Source organism: Epargyreus clarus, unplaced genomic scaffold, assembly GCF_041222505.1.
Source record: "Epargyreus clarus isolate Ecla_fem2 unplaced genomic scaffold, WU_Ecla_fem_2.2 ptg000011l, whole genome shotgun sequence".
Taxonomy (NCBI): Eukaryota; Metazoa; Arthropoda; class Insecta; order Lepidoptera; family Hesperiidae; genus Epargyreus; species Epargyreus clarus.
In genome coordinates, this window is record NW_027332219.1 from 3,598,972 (window position 1) to 3,613,044 (window position 14,073).

The following is a 14,073-nucleotide window of genomic DNA, read 5'->3' on the forward strand; positions in this document are numbered from 1 at the left end:
GTAACGAAACAGAAGTCCAATCATATTTAACTGTCAGTTAACAATTGTAATAAAAACAACGTAACAACAAGTTAAAATACAAAGGAAAGTGACCTTTATTGTCGCTCGATCGTAGTCAGAATTCGACGGAAATCGAACGAAAATGTTGATCGTGTTCAGAAATTTCTTTAAGTGACTTTACAACTAGGGTTGTCAACTATACTTTACAAAAATATTATAGTTTTTATTAACCAACAGATTATAAGTGGTTACCTCCGTCTATGGAAATCTGTAATCGAACCCAGATAGAAGGCCAGTTGGAGTAAATTTTCCTTACTGCACTTATCTTAATCTTGTTTGGAATTAATTACAAAAGTTTATGGGCGGCAGTAGCTCTTTACTAGCAGGTGGACAGCATATTTGGTTACTACTTCCATATATTTGAGGGTGGTAGAACCCTTTGTGGTTCGACTCCAGCGGCACCACCGCTACACCTATTTCTGCTTAATAACAGCAGTGTTAAGCGCTGCTGTGTTCCGTTTTGAAGGGTGTGGAAAGGGAGACAGACTTTTCCGAGGCGTTCTTAGTCCTCAGGGGTATCCATCTGTGGTCGTCCTCAGATAGGAATATCTAATCCTACCTGAGGTCGTATCTGGGGTTGATTACAGATGTCCATGGGCGGCTGTAGCCACTTACCATCAGGCGGACTGCATGCTCGTCTGCTACTTCTATATTATAAAAAAATATTATTAATAAAACACTATCAAGGTTACACTATTATTTCAAACAAATTGTTGAAAAAATTGGTACATACAACGAAAAAATACTATATTTTATGACACAGATATATCCAAATATGTTCTTGAGTTTTCTCAAAAATACACTTTTTCAAAGCTCATTCTACAAAATACGGTAATCGTCGGAATAATACTGTTAACCCTTACGATGCCGACAGTGTGACAAACGTTTAAATTTAAACAACATAAGTGCTTTAAACTTAATAAGCAAATTAATACTTTATCTCCATACACAAAAAGTCACTTTCAGGTTACTCAAATGATAACGTAATATGTTTTGTGTCAATAACTTTTCTCTCAATGAACCGGCGCCAGAAACTCGTTCGAATGTTTTTTTTTGAGACTGCAATGCGGCTTACTGCAGCGGCTTGCGGCTTGCGTTACTTGCGGCTCCTGTTGCCGACAAACAGAAGTTATAAGGTTTTTAATAGTTGGATATTTTGCTTTAAAGGCAATTTGGTGATTAGACCTTTTGTTCTATAAACATTTAGTATTTGGACATTTGCTATTTATTAAGGCATGTTTTTGAAGTTATACTTTTATGGGTAGAATATAAGTACCTATTACATTTTTACAAATCAACGAATAAAAACATTGAAAGCATATATATTATAGTTGGCTAGAAAATATTTCTAGTTTTTTTTACAGAAAATTTCACTTTTAGGTGTATGTTGTGTATGGATAATGATAATTTTCATTTCTTGGGCCATAAATACATATGGATACATGGACTTTTATTTTTTTTAATTAAGGTGCTTTATTTGAGGATGCGTCATTGTTTGAAGTGTATTTGACGCAGATCCAAGCCGCATAAGCCGCATGTAACGCACCCATTAGTTCATCCAATATGGTCGGCGTGTTTTAAGCTGCGGCTTAATAGTACGAAGGATGCCTCTTAATCAATGGCACTGAATCAAGAAAGGGTTAAGGTGTGTGTCTGAACTGAATATATTCAAAATATAAACGCCTTTATCAACTAACGATATCTTTTACTTGATAGAATAATATTAACTTAAATTAAAATAAATATAAAACTAATTTTAATATAAAATGAATAAATTATTACAATATAGGTAAACTTATTTATTTAAGGAAATAAGTATAAAATAAACCAACCTTATTTTTTTTTATAATATAAGAGTAGCAGACGAGCATGCAGTCCACCTCATGGTAAGTGGCTACTGCCGCCCATGGACATCTGTAATCAACCCCAGATAGGATTACATATTTCTACCTGAGGTCGGCCACAGATGCGCCGCTACCCCTGAGGACTTAGCTAGAACGCCTCGGAAAAGTCTGTCTCCCTTACCACACCCTTCAAACCGGAACACAGCAGCGCCTAACACTGATGTTATTAGGTAATATTACGTTAAAAGAAAAATAATGCTCTTTTGAATTTATGTCATAGTAATCTAATTATGAAAAATAATCTGGTGCCTAAATGGGGCGTTTAAAAAAGGAGCAAAATTTAATTAATTTTATCATAAATCAGAAATCTTGCGATTCGAATAATATAAATAAATCTTGTAAAGCATATAAAGTGTAAACTATTTCACATTTAGCCATGCCTATGAGGGGGTACCATCTTCGTCCTCAGAAGTAGAAATACTTGCAACAGATTGCAGAGGTGCATGTTCGTTTACTACGTCAATCCTATCGCTTATCGCGGTCAATGAGACATTTGAATCAAGAATACGTATTGATTAAATATTAATTTTGTACTAACGAGATTTTTGAAATATGGCGTCGCGGTTATTACAAGATTAACAAATACGTTATTTGTATGTGGTGAAATATTTATTACAGTTACAAGTTTTTTAATGAATATCCACATAAAAATGATTGATGCTCTTCATTATGTATGTATGTTTTTTGATATAATATATCACTATTAATTAATTTTTATTGATCGCTACAAAGATGAAGACGTGTTTTAGATTCGTCACCTATACTTCTTTGATAAAAAGTTCTGTGTGTCACTTTGTCTATAGGCCCGTGTCAGACATAAACAAATATTTGAACAAAGACTTTGCTCACACATTTGAACACTTATTTTTATTTTTTTAACCTGTCACTCATGTCATGGTCTCCTAGCATCTGGACTTTGCGCGTGTGTAGCAGGCTACACACATACTTGAAGTTTGAACGCTTGGACATGCGCTCGAAAAACCGACACCAATTGCCAAAGTGCAAATATTTGAAGCAAGCTTTGAACAAATACTCAAATACCCGTTCTTCACTGTTTTCAAATATGTGTTCAAATGTTTGTGCTATGTCTGGCACGGGCCTCATATTTATTTGTGCCATTTCAACCATATTATCATATCATATTTGTGTTTATTTAAACCACAAAAAGATGTTGTACCTATAAGTGAAAATATGGTGCATTGGTTTTAGTTTCAGTAAGATTTGACCCACACATGCTAATGAACTCACCTACATATTTTATGAACATATTACATAGGTATTTTCGTTGTTAGGTATAAAAAATAAAAATAAAAATATAGCACCCTTTCCAAAAACTAATTAAAGACATCCAAACTTTATGGCGATAATACTACAGTACCGAATTGGACCTTCGGGCTGTAAACCATAATAATATATCGGTTGAAAATAATTATGTAGAGATGTGTAATTTGTGAACTGTGAAAATTAACCACTTAAACCGTACATACTTACTTATTTAAACAGTAAACCGTTCATAATTACAATAGTTAATACGAAATTTTCAAGGAACCTTAAAATGAGTACATTCCATAAGGTTAATTCTTTATGAAGGGGTAATATAGAAGTAGCAAGTGAGCATGCAGTCCACCTGATGGTAAGTGGCTACTGCAGCCCATGGACAACCTAAGTAAGACTAAAGTCTCCTTTGATCATCGGTCAGCTAGTCAGGGATTATACACAGAAGCGTCCAAGCAGCCCTCTGAGGATTAAGGTAGAAAGACTTGGCGGAGTATGTCTCCCTTACTCCGTCCAACCAGAACGGCAGTTTTTAACACTGCTGTTGCAAAGAAAAATTAATAGAATAACAGAACAGAAATAGGGGTGGCGGTAGACCTTTAAAATGTTTTTAAAACAAGTGTCACTTTGATAATCCTAATTTAATACCCATATCTGGGGCGTCAATAAGCAATAATTCATCCGCGACATTGGGGCGTCCGCCATAATGGATTTAATATGACGTCACTAAGCTTTTGACGCATTGTCATCTAAACCAAACGTGTATGCAAAATTTCAGCTCAAACGGTTGGGGATAACTGGTATAAAATTCAATCAAAACTTAACCCTCACATGCATAAGAACCAACAAAGTAAGTAAAATAAAGTTGTGTAAGAACAAAGTAAGAAAAATAAAAAATAAAAACTAGCAACGATTAATAAGTCCCTAAAAACGAACCCGTTAACCGTTAACCACTGGGTCAGATTCATTAAGCGATCAACCGATATCTTTTTTCTTAACCCTTAAAATCTTATCGGATCTTTGAGTAACTCAAAACCGGAGCGGAATACAAATGTTTCGCGGCAATACATTGATTTATATCGGAATTTTGGAACAAAGGTGAGTTGAAGAGACGGTTATTTTACATTGAATTGTCTTTGATTTACCTTTCTTTGGAAGTATACGTTATTTTTAAATGAATGACCACAATAATGACAGTCGTAGACATGTAGACGTATGACAGAGGTTTTGCAAACTTTTTTCTGTTTTGATTTCAAAGATTATTTTTCGTTTATAACTTACGTAGTGAATATGTATAGCGTATATTGCATGACAGTCATTTTATACGCATATGCACACTCCGGGAAGGACGGCGGTATGTGTGGTCACATACCGTCATGTACACCAGATGGAGTGGCGAGCGTTATGCTCACCTGGGCGGAGCCCGACGGGGCAACGCGCTAAGAGGACTCCGGTTGCGTTCTCTTGTCCAGATCCAAGAGTCCTCTACGCAGCGCTGAGGACGGCCACCGGGAGGGTTTTAGTGCGGTAAAAATCCCACATAACCTTCGCTCCCACGGCATGGGTACCTTTTGAAAGATGCATGTAACTTTTCTTTAAACTAAATCGAAATATTTAAAAAATATTATGTTAATGAATACTAGTGCTATAATTGGAACATATTTTGATAAAAAGTTAAAACATAGTGCGTATTAAAACGTATATATTTCATTTAACATTAACTTATTTGTACATATTTCATTAGCTAGAGTTAGGTAGATAGGTTAACACAAGTATAACATACATAATATATAGATATTTTTGCTCGTATTTAGTTATTCCTGATTGAATAACTAAATACGGTTATTATTATGTATAATAACCTACTATCCCAGCAATACTTCTCCTACTATAATAACTTTGAACTTTGAATTTCCTAGCCGTAAGCTAAAATTATGACCACAAAGCTTTATTTTTGACCTATTTATTTCTTACCGGAAGCACTGTACAATATAACACCGTCTTTGAGTAACCGGAAACCGGAGTGGAATACAAATATTTACGGAGGAACCCATTGATTCGTTTCGGAACAATACAGTTCCCTCTGACGGATCAAATTTGATCCGAGAGTATTAACGAGTGTTTGTGTTTGATGCTTCTTAATAATGGAAGAGAATTTACTGTTTCGACTGCAGAAATAAGATCCATATTTTAATATAAGATTAGAAATATTTTGAATTATGATTGTATTCTTGATATAATCATAATCTTAATCTAAATATATATAACTCAAAGGTGACTGACTGACATAGTGATCTATCAACGCACAGCCCAAACCAATGGACAGATCGGGCTGAAATTTGGCATGCAGGTAGATGTTATGACGTAGGCATCCGCTAAGAAAGGATTTTGATCAATTCTACCCCCAAGGGGATAAAATAGGGGATGAAAATATTACTTCGTAACGCGAGCGAAGCCGCGGGCAAAAGCTCGTTTAAAATATATTGAGATTGTATTGGATCATATTTTAGGGACTCTTTCTGGTAAGATTTATTTACATTTACTAAATAAGTACATGCAATTTAAAGTAAAAAAAAATATTACATTAAACTATAAACTAAAAAAGTGAACTTATTTACAATATTGACAAGAAAATGATAATATAGTTTTCTGTGAAGAAGTCAGCCCTATAATATCTACATCAACTCGGTCATAGGTTCATTGGTTCATAAAAAAATGTTTTATGAATAGGTACTATCATATTCAGCAAAGGTGCAAAAAGAGCTCTCCTTCTGCCGGCGATGCATTGGTGACTCCTCTGGTGGTGCAAATGTTCATAGGCGACGTTATCTACTTTCCATCAGGTAGCACGACTGCTTAATCGTTCGACTCACATTAAAAAAAAAACACAAATTACTATATTACTTTAGCAGTTTGTTCATTAATCTACAGTCTACACAGCGCAACACAAATTAATATAAAAATTGAGTCAGTTTATCGTATCTTGTGTCCGTGATACGGTATCTAAATTTTTTCGTATCATTGATCCCGGATCAGAGCAGGTGCATCAAACGGGTTATGTTTCGGGAGCATTTTAACGAACTGCCATTGAATTGACAAAACAAACGTTTTATCCGTAGGATTTATGCTTTGCCTTTTAGTACTAAGCCAGACGCCTTTTTTTTAGGGAATCGCTGCAAGTCAAGTTAAAAAAATCCATTGAAGTAAAATACATGTTGTGATTATTTTAATTAACCGACTTAAATTTTATATTTGTAGTCATATATCGTTTTTAACTTTGTCAAAATATTACTTATTAATAATGTTACTTCTTAAAACGAAGATTAATAATTATTATCGTGTTTTTATATAAAGCATATCTTAAAAGTATATCTTAGTTTAAAATAATTTATCTTCATCACTAAGAACTAGATCGGAATGCTTCGTGTAACGAGAACACTTGATGATGTTATAAGAAATAAGTGCAGCGGTAGTACGAAAGGATTCGATATCTGGTTTACGTTTTTGAACATTCCTAACCATCAAGGCGTTACTTTAAACCTTTTTGTTTTGTTAACGCAGCAGGTGCTCCCAAAACGGGTTTAATTCGATCGGGAGCATCTTAACGATGATCGAAAGATTGAGAATAAGTTAACTAAATCGTAACTATATAAATAGGGTTTTTATGGATGTTAAAATCGGGCTTCAAAATTTGATGTGTAAAGTTATGTGCGTATTAGAAATAAATTATCACTTATTTAAACGGTGAAAGAAAACATCGTTAGAAAACCTGAGAGATTTTATAAAAAAATGTCAAGGGTACGTGAAGTCTATCAATACGCATTTGGCCAGCGGGGTGGACTATGGCCTAATCCTTCTCATTCTGAGAGGAGACCCGTGCCCAGCAGTGGGACAGTAATGGGTTGATGATGAATGTAGATTTTATAGAAGTAGCCAATAAAGATGTAACTCATCTAAAAGGAAGTGGTTACTGTCACCCATGGACTGTATTTTTTTTATTTGACAAGTAGCAAACCTGCAGTCCATCTGATGGTAAATGGTTACTGTCACCCACGGATATCTGTAATCAGCCCCAGATAAGATTAGATTCCTACCTGAGGTCGGCCACAGATACGCCGCTACTCCTGAGAACTTAGCTGGAGTGCCTCGGAAAGTATGTCTCTCTTACCACTTTTTCACACCAGAACACAGCAGTGCTTAACACTGATGTTATTAGGCAGAAATAGGTGTGCGGTGGTGCCGCCGGAGTCGAACCACAGGATTCTACCAAGTTCACAATATTATATAGAAAAATAATGATGATTTGGGTTTTACCATTAACAAATAAATATATTATAAAAATATTACAATTATTCGCTCCAGAACTTAGGTACTTAAATTATTGATACGTCTCAACTATCAGAAATGTCAGTTACAATAATTATGGTAATATTAATTTCTTGAATATTCATAAGGCTGTTAAGCGAGATGCTAAAAATATTTTTTACGACAAAATTCATACGTTTCAAAAACTTGTTATAAAAGTTTTTTTAACCGGTTATGGGCGAGTAGATGACCTCTTTATTAAGACCTTAATTTTCATTGGCCAGACATATTTTTTTCAATACAGCTGGTTGTAAAATAAACCAATCGTAAGGGTTTATTTTTTTCATATACGTTGGCATAAGGGCCAATACAGAACTCGATCAATGAGTCAGTAGTACGTCCTACTGGTCGACCCTGGTACAATCTGGTTTCGTAAGAGACTTGCTTTATTATATCCTGGTCTTTAGATCTTTGCCTCAATATTAATATATTTATTTACAGGTCTGTGATTTATTTATACGATTGAACAAGCGTCTAGTCGACATAATATTAAGATATGAAATCATTTTTTTATATTATAGGAGTAGCAGACAAGCATGCTTTCTGCCTGATAATAAGTGGCTACTACTGCCCATGGACATCTGCAATCAACCGCAGATAAAATTAGATTCCGAGCTGAGGTCGGCCACAGATTCTACCATTGAGGACTAAGCCTGGCACTGGAAAAAATATGTCTCCCCACCCCACCACCACGTACCACACCACAATATTTTTAATTAAAGAACATTCTACAGAGTAATTTAATTATCAACTTCAAAGGTGTGGCAGTACCTCCCCTATCGATCACAAGCCCTTCAAATTACAATTTTCAACACAAATACATAAAACTCATTAATTTTATTTTAATTACGCGAAGTGGACATAACACAAGGGATATGATTCATTATGCCTGAATGAATGAACGAATGATATAAACGACAATGAAATGAGTACAGTACAGCGAGCCTTTTGTAATGAATACACACATTATTAGCATTTCATTGTAATATTTGCTTTTAAAACGTAAAAGCGTAATCCTTTGTGATTGCAAATGCTTGTTTTAACTAGATGGCTTTTCCCGTATTAATTCCTGTAGGAATTCATGTTTATAGTTGGGTTTCCACGTCATTAGTTGGATGACAAGGCTTTTGTGTTTTTTAATATGTGTAATAAACGGCAACAATAATATACTCGTATAAACGGACATATGAGGTGATCAGATAAATTAAATACGAGAACATAAATCTATAGATACGGAAATTGTTAAGATTTTTATATGAACACATTAATCCCAACACTTTAATCCTATTTTTTGTTTACGAGGGGGAAACCTTCAAAAGGTACCCTGTGCCGTGGGAGGGGCACGGTGTTACGTGGGATTCTTATCGCACTAAGACCCCCTGGTGGCCGGCCTCGGCACTGCGTAGAGGACTTCGGAATCTCCAGAGGAACGCAATCGGAGTCCTCTTAGCACATTGCCCCATCGGGCTCCGCCCAGGTGAGCGTGACTCTCGCCACACCGTCTGGTATGCAAAGCCGAATGTGGTCACACATACCGCCGTCCTTCAAGGGGTCGCTGGCCGGGCGGTTCGAGCTACCACTTTTGCCACCCGCAACCCCGGAAGCCCCTTTTAGTCGCCTCTTACGACAGGCAGGGGACAACGTAGCCCCATTCTGGTCCCGGAACTACAGGGACAAACTACTAATCCTAACTAATGTTATAAATGCGAAAATAAGTCTTGTTTTTAGTATTTGCTTTTTACGTCGTAACTACAAAACCGAACGTAAAATTTTGTACACACGTCGTCAGGTGTTCAGAAAAGGACACAGAATAACTTTATGCCAAAAAATACTTTCTTCCGATTGGTCCCCACTGTTTTAAAGGAATAATTAAAACATTTATTGTCATCGACCTTCGATGGCAAGCGAAGCTACAGATAAAAGCTAATATTTTATAAAATATAACCCTAAGGGGCTAACAGCATAAAAAGAGACAAATTAATAGATATGACGTCACAAATTTGTTTATATTTTAAATTTGGTATCCATGGAGTCGATTTCAAAATGTAATCCGTATCAGTTTTAATTGAACCCATCACTCGAACAACCGTCAACACGGATTTGACTGGAAATGTTCGCAAAAGTTAATTAAACACTCGCTGTGACTGCGCTTAATTGAATAAAGGATTACTACACACATTGTTCTACACTACAATCCCTTTATGCCTGTGATGGGTTTAGTATAAAAGTGATACATGATTTACACAAATGATTTTAAACTAATATTATTGAAAATTGAAACACCATAATATATTTTTATAGAAGTAGCTTGCTCGTTTAAAAGCAATCCACCTGATGGTCAGTGGCCCCTGCCGCTTAGGGGCATCAGAAATACCCACGAATAAAATTAAATTCTCATCTAAAGTTGGCCACAGAGGTGTTTCTACCCCAGATGTAGGCTCGAATGCCTTGGAAATGTATGTCTTCTTTACTAAACCCTTCAAACCAAAACATAGCAGCGCTCAATACTCTTATTAGAAATCACCCACGAATAAAATTAAACTCTCATCTAAAGTTGGCTACAGGGGTGTTTCTACCCCAGATGTAGGCTCGAATGCCTTGGAAATGTATGTCTCCTTTACCAAACCTTTAAAACCAAAACATAGCAGCGCTCAATACTCTTATTATCAGGCAGATAGAGGTAGTGCCGTAGTCGAACCACAGTAGAGTCAACCATTTATCGTACGTTGTAGAGCTAGTTAAGGAGCGAGCTCTTTTTCTGTTCTAATGTCATAAAGTATAATTTAACACCAACATAAATCCAGAACAAACGTGTGTATTCATCTGTCAAGTATTTTGCTAACTCGTAATCAAACCTGATACCTGTTTTGTAGGACATAGCAACACATGCTGAAAAAATACACCAATTACACTTTTATACCCCATTTAAATGTCTGTAAATTTCCACAGAAAATAAAATTCTACTCATATAATAAATTAAGATCGTACTTACATTATATCGTATTGAAAAGTCTTCGTATCTGCATACAATAGTACACATGAATAAACGATTAAAACAAATCAATCAATTAGCGGCGTTCGAAGCGTAGCAGCTAAGGATGGTCTTATATTTTAATGGAAGAATCGAGTTTTTGAAACGAATGCATCGATTTTTAATCGATGTAACACGATGAATCGATCGAGCCCATCCAAATCAAATACCAGAAAATAAATATTATATTTTGTTTTATTTGTTGTGTGTTTCTATGTATTGTAATTACTAACACCCATTATTAAATTAAAATCAGTCTTACATTAAATTATTAAAATGAATTTTACCATAGTTTGAAATTTGATATTTTTTCCCACTAACACTGTAAAATATCGTACTGTAATAGGCATAAATTGGTCAAGATTGTGATTATTACAATCGGATTTTAAAATTTTGCTACTCATTTTTGATTGTATTTGTCTACTTAATTTGTACGGCGAGAAGGTGGACTTTTACAGTATTTATAAGTTTATTTAAAAATTAAAAATTTTTGAAACTCGATTTTCTTATACTCAATGTTTATATCGAAATCGATCCATCAAACTTTGATTCGTAGCGATCTTCCGTTAAGAATCGCCAACCCTATTCCCAAGTCAGTCGGCAGCGTGCAGTAAAAAGATAATTGTGAGATGTCCATTCACTCTTTCATTCATTCACCGCTACACGAGGTATTTTAACAAGCAAAAAGTTTGAGAACCACGTGTCTTACATCCGACAGTTAGTCGGCCATCCGTTGGAAAAATCATTTGAGGATCCTGTTATACTCTTTTAATGTTTCTTAATGATATTTGTCATTTATTTTTGAAGCTAATGATTGTTTTTTAGTTTTAAATCAATTAATGATGTTTAACAATACAGTAGGAACGGCATGAATAAATGTATGAGTATATTCATTATTATACATCCTGGGGGGCCCAAAATCCGATGCATGCATGAAGCGAACAAGTAGATTAAATCAATGTCGCAAATTGTACCTATGTGCAAGCTATTTTAAAAAAGTACCTATGTATTTTTTTAAATTAGCCACTTGTAATAACGGTGAAAAAAGTAGAAAATCATTGTCTGCGTTGTCTGTGTCCGTGCTGTGATATCCTAGTGATTAAACACAGTCTCTCAATCAGCGATCCGTGCTTCGAAACTAGACATGCACGTCTATTTTTTTTTAAGTTATAGCAAGTGATAGTTAATTATCACTTTCTATAACGATAAAGGAAAACATCATAAGAAAACTTACATGCCTGAGAGTTCCTAAAAAAAGAGGTTTTCAAAAGTGTATGAAGTTTATCAATTCGCACTCGGTCAACTTGATGAACCATGTCTTAAGCCCCCATTATTAGGATACAGTAATGAGTCGACGACTGTAGCCGAACTCATACATATTTGCTACTCATTGCTGGGCACGGGTCTCCTCTCAGAATGAGAAGGATTAGGCGCGCTGGCCAAGTGCGTATGGTAGACTTCACATACCTTTGAATACTCAGGTATGCAGGTTTCCTCATATTTTCCTTCACCGTTTAAGCAAATGATAAATAATATCTAATACGCACATAACTTTAAAAATCAGAGATGCGTGCCTGGGTTAAAAATATATATTTTTCAAAAAAAGAAAAAACGAACCAAAAGCTGCAATTTTGGACATTTAAGCCCAGTGGATAGCAAGCTGAATAGTTTAGAAGCCACTAGTAACTTTAGAAGCTTTCAACTTGTACCTACCAATAAATCGGAGACACGACTTTGTCTCATAAGTTTAAGAGCTTTCGGCTTTCGAAGTTTATGTATTACTTTTACATAATAGAAATCTTATAGATGTGTAGAATTAAAATTGGATAAATTGAAAGTTATTTCCAAATCATAATTATTGTAAGATTAATAAACCGAAAATAGTTAATTGATAACAGTAAAAAAATACTTATTTAATTTTTTCGCAAAAGTACTTATGTATATAAAATTTTGTATTTATTTTAAAAACACATTCTATATCTTAAACAGGTGGAATGCATTTACATTTCGTGTTGAAAAATATAGTTGATCATATGTTTTAATTTTTTTTTAATAATATAGAAGTGTGATGAAGTTTCATCTTATTCGGGGTAGACTACAACCCCTAATAAGATTAAACTTCTAACAGCGATGAATGCTTTGCTACCCTTGAGGCATGTTGTAACACCTCGGATAAGTACGTCTCCTTTACGATACCCTTCAAATCAGAACTCAACAGTGCTGAACACTGCTGTTATTAGGCAACAACAGGCGTGGCGGTGGTGCCTCCGGAATCTAAACACAATCGGCTCTACCTACTGACTACTTTACTAACCTTTTTTTTCTCGAGGGGGAAACCTTCAAAAGGTACTCGACGACGTGGGAGCGACGCCGGGTTATATGGGATTTTTACCGCACTAAAACCCCCCCGGTGGCCGTCCTCAACGCTTATTGGAGAACTCCGGTATCTCCAACGGAACACAACCGGATCCCTCCAAGCGCGATGCCCAACGGGCTCTACCCTGGGGGAGCAGTTTTCGCTCCTCCCACACCTTCTGGTGTTTACGACGATATGCGACCACACATACCGCCGACCTTCCCGGGGTCGCTTGCTGGACGGTTCGAGCTCCCACTCTTGTCGCCCGCAACCCCGGAAGCCCCCTTTTAGTCGCCTCCTACGATAGGCAGGGGATACCGTAGCCTAGCCGTACCTAGACTACTTTACTAACCTACTTGTGACATAAGCACTAATTTTCAATTTTTCAATCTTCAATACTAAAATATAATTAATAAAACAAACCAATCACTCTACCTAAAAAAGGCTAACAACAAAAGTTAATAAAAACTATAAAAGCTACCGTCAACGCAGCGTTCACAGAGCTTTAAGCGCCAGTAATGTACGAAGCTACAGTGTCTCCACTTTGTCATTAATTTTGAAAGCTATTAGTATTGAAGTTTAAGCCTTGTTGTATTTTGTGCAATGTTTTGGTCAGTTAAGTGTTTTGTTTGAAATACATTGTTAAGCATGTTGTTGAGTATTTCAAAATGTAATTTCTTCAATAAATAAATGAAAAATTTAAATTTGTACAACAAATAAAGGAATAAAGAAAATTTGTACAGTAAATAAATGAATTTTATACAACAAATAAATGAATAAATGTTTGTACAATTATTTAAGGAATAAATTAAAAGTGCGCAACAAATAAATGAATAAATCAAATTTGTACAATAAATTAACAAATAAATTAAATTTGTGCAGCAAATAAATGAATCAATGAAATTTATACAATAATAAGTTTTGAAGGTGGCGGAACCTTTAGTGCTTCGACTCGAACTTCGAAGGTATCACCTTTGTCTGCCTAATAACAGCATTGTTAAGCGCTGCTGTGTTCAGCTTTGGTATGGTAAGGCAGTCATACTTATTCGAGGCGTTCCAGATCTTAGATCTTAGATCTCAGG